The sequence below is a fragment of the Rattus norvegicus genome, chromosome X, assembly GCF_036323735.1.
Source record: "Rattus norvegicus strain BN/NHsdMcwi chromosome X, GRCr8, whole genome shotgun sequence".
Lineage (NCBI taxonomy): Eukaryota > Metazoa > Chordata > Mammalia > Rodentia > Muridae > Rattus > Rattus norvegicus.
This window is the reverse complement of record NC_086039.1, coordinates 19,297,300-19,301,699: the sequence shown is the minus strand read 5'-3', so window position 1 is coordinate 19,301,699 and position 4,400 is coordinate 19,297,300.

The following is a 4,400-nucleotide window of genomic DNA, read 5'->3' as shown; positions in this document are numbered from 1 at the left end:
TGTTATTTGGGGGTAGACTTAAGAAGGTAAATATGTATATTGGAAAGTGTCTTAACAATGACTACTGTGAGGAGACACCATGACCAAGACTATTTCTAAGAGAAAACATTTATTTGGGGGCTTGCTCACAGTTCCACAGGGTTAGTCAAATATCAGTGGTTAGTATCATGGCGATAAGTAGGCAGGCATGGTACTAGAGAAGTAGCTGAGAGGTTTGCATCCTAATCTTCAGGCGGGGGGGGGGAGGGGAAGGAGGAGGGGATAGAGGGAGAGGGAGAGGGAGAGATCTATTTTAATACCAATATTCTAGTAGCAACACCAATGGAATGACATAAATTGTTCAGTTAAAATGAGACAATCGTTGGCTGGAGAGATGCTCAGCAGTTAAGAGCACCTGCTCTACTTGTGAAGAACTTGGGTTCAATTCCCATCATGTACATGGTGGTTCACATTTGTCCATAATACTAGTTCCAGAACATACACAATGCACAGACATATATGAGAGCAAAACCACTCACACATAAAAAACAAATCAATTTAAAAGTAAAGTAAAAATAATAACCAAACAGGTTAAAATTGGAGCAATCAGAAACAAAGGAAACATGGAGTAAGAAGAAAATGTTTGCCAGTGACTATGATTCACATGAATCAGATTATAACAATGTTCATTTAATATAGACACAGTATTGGTACTCCCAAGAAAACACTAGCATTCAGGGTGGATTATGGAAAAGGTATAATTGGTATATAAGGCACTCACATTCAATATAATGGTTTGGTTTTGTTGTTGGTGGTTTTTTTTTTTTTTTATTGTTTTTAAAAGTATGAAGAAAGCCTCACTACAAAGAAAGGTACAACAGATGCATTACTTTCAAATGAAGCAAATGTCAGATTAAGAAATGACTAAAAGGAAAGATAAATGTTATAAAATGACAAAGGGTCAACCATCCAAAAGGACATTATATTGTGCCCCAATGACAGTGCTAAAACATATGAAAGAAATCTAGGAGAATAGCATGAGAAAGTTCACAGTGGTAATGGGCGATCTCAACACTCCTCTGCCAGTAATTGGTAAATCAGGAAGCAGATGACCAGAAGATATACAATCTGAGCATCATTGACAGTCATGTTGATCTACTTGACATGTGTAGTATATACTATATCCAAATACAGTAGGATTCAAGTCTCTCAAGGAAACAACAAACAATTGCAAACATAGTTCATTCTTGGACACAACTAATTTAAAAATAGAACAGAAGCAATAACTAAACTTATTATACCTTATATAATAGTGAAGTGGAAACTTAAGGGTTCTTTGGATAGTCAGTTGTGTTGGATGGTATTTTGCTGGGGCAAACACATGAAGGAGTGTTTTTCTGAAGTGGACACAGGTGAAAGGCTAATGCAGACACATGAAGGAATGATTAGCTGAAGCAGACATAAGTGAAAGGATGTTCCATTAAAGCAAGTACGTGAAAGGGCACATAATGAAAGATTCTTTGCAAATGACATGCATGTGTTGGTCTGACTTATATTGTGTAATTGAGCTCCATTTGTTGAGACTCTGGAGAACGAAATTCGCCAAAAAACTTCTGGTGGTGTGTTGCAGTTTCTTGTTATTTTTTGTAGTCTCAAGGTGATTAATAGAGTGATGTCAGCTGAAACAGACTCAAGTGGAGTTTTACTAAGTCAGACTCACATGCAAGACCTGTGGATGGCATATGATATTTGGAGGGAGTATAAAAAGGACTCAGCAGACAGTGACAGAGGCTGAGCTTCGCTCATTAGTAGAGCTAGCTGTGTGATGTTTGTTGGTCTCCTGTCTTTGCTGAGAAAGTCTCCTGGTGTCCTTCTGAGTCCCTCCTGCTGAATCAAGACAAAGCTGAGGCCTGGCTGTCTCTGCTTGGTAGTGCCACCACTGCTGATTCGCATTTGCTATCTTGACTTTACTGAACTAGACTGTTGGTATATCTGCGAAGTGTTTACTAATGGATCAAGCTGTCCTGATAACCTATAAACTGAACTGCCAATTTCCAGACAACGCAGATGGGAATTGTTTTAAAGAACCATTGCTAAACAGGTCTATTTCCACCACCACCACCACCACCACCACCACCACCACCACCACCACCACCACCACCACCACCACCACCACCACCACATATCCTTTCTTTTCTACTACCTCTGGTGGCTGATGGGCTAAAGCATTTCAGAACCATTATTAAAAGTAGATTTTGAAAAAAATTACATAATAGTGAATTATTTTCTACCAATAAGGAGGAATTTTAACAAAATGACACCTTTAAATCTTTTACAGAAATTGAGAATCTAAAAACATAGTAATCAAGGAGGAAGAATTTCCATAATAGGCAGGTGAAGGGATAGTAAAGTACTAGCACCAAAATTCTCTGTGTGGCAGTGCAATAATTTCATCGTTAACTTCTTATAAATATTCAGGATAACTTCCAATAAAATTTGAAGTACCATGTACATATGTTAATATATGTCTTAGTTAGGGTTTTAATGCTGTGAACAGGCACCATGACCAAAGCAACTCTTTTAAGAGCAACATTTAATTGGAGCTGACTTACAGGTTCAGAAGTTCAGTCCATTATCATCAAGGCAGGAACATGGCAGCATCCAGGAAGGCATGGTGCAGGAAAAGCTCAGAGTTCTACAGCTTCATCTGAAGGTGCTGTTAACAGAATACTGGCTTCCAGGCAGCTAGGATAAGGGGATTAAGCCATGCCCACAGTGACACACCTACTCCAACAAGGCCACACCTACAAATAGTACCACTCCCTAGGCCAAGCTTATTCAAACCGTGACATTCCACTTCCTGGCTCCCATAGGTTTGTTCAAGCACATGAGTCTATGGGGGCCATACCTAAACAGAGCATAATGCAAAATACATTTAGCCCAACTTCAAAAGTCCCCATAGTCTGTAGCAGTCTCAACAGTATTAAAAGTCCAAAGTTTAAAGTCTTTTCTGAGATTCATCAAATCACTTGACTGTAATCCCCAGGGCAAGACAGGGAAACAACTGGCCAAACTCCAAACTCTGTGTCTCCAAATCTGATTTCAAGGAGGTTTTCAATTCTCCAGCTTCTTTTTCATTTTTGTTAACTGCAACAACTTCTTTCTCCTGGGCTGATTCCATTCCCTGTCACCAGATAGCCCATGGCTCTAGGATCTCAAACATTTTGGGGTCTCCAAGGCAACTTCAATGTTACAGATTCTTGTTTCAATGTCTGGGATCTATGCATAATCTTCTGGACTCCTCCAAAGGACAGGTGTCACTTCTCCAATTCTGCCCTCTGTAGCACTATAAACTCAGGTTGATCTACTCCACTGCTGCTGTTGTTCTTGGTTATCATTCCATGGTACTGGCATCTCTAATACATTGGGATCTTCCACTGCACCTAGGCTATACCAATAGCCTCTCATAGGCTCTTTTCATTGTGCCATACCTCAACTCCTTTGAATGATCGCTTTGGTTCTGAGCTGTCAATTGCAACTGAGGCTACATCTTCATCAATGACCTTACTTTGCCTGTCACAGTGCCAAGTCTTAGCTACTCTTCATGTCTCCTTCATGCCTTCAAAACCATTATGACCTGGGTGACTGTTACACATTACTAAGTTCAGCTGTAGCACGAGGTGCAATGTTGACTATCTCTGGAACACTGTTTCTTTATGGTCTCAGAAAACACTTCCCAGAAGATCTCACCACAGTGATGCTAGTCTCTTCTTAATCTAATTTCTTAGCTCCAGTTAACCTGCACCAATAGTCCCAGTAGTCCCTTCTATTCTTGACTCTAAAGCCAGAGCCACATGTTCTGCTGCTTACAGGAGCTGAAACATGGCCCCCTTGTTCTATTACATTATCACTAGCTTTCTGATTTCTAGCTCCTTCACTGCCTAAGCTTGGCTGCAGATTGAGCTTGAACTTAGACATCGACATGCCTTTCTCCTGGGATTAAAGATGTGTTCCACCACATCTGGATCTAAATTTAGCTAGGTAGGATCTTGCCCCAAAATCCCTTAATCTGTTATCTCCTAGAACATAAGATTATGATCTACTTCACTTCCTGGTGTCCCTTTAATACTTGAAGAATATTTTTTCCTTTCTCAGCTTGCTTTGTTTGTTTAAAATGCTCTTCATAAGACTTAAGCAGAGGTCAAAGTCTATGATGGGCATTTCTGAGATTCCCTTTGTCAATGCAATTAATCTGAGTCTCTTTACCTTAGTCTCAGGCAGAGTTTTCAAAACAGGGCAAAAAGTAGTCACATTCTTCACCAAAATATCATCACATGGGTTGGAGATTTAGCTCAGTGGTAGAGTGCTTGCCTAGCAAGCTCAAGGCCCTGGGTTCGGTCCTCAGCTCTGGAAAAAAAAAC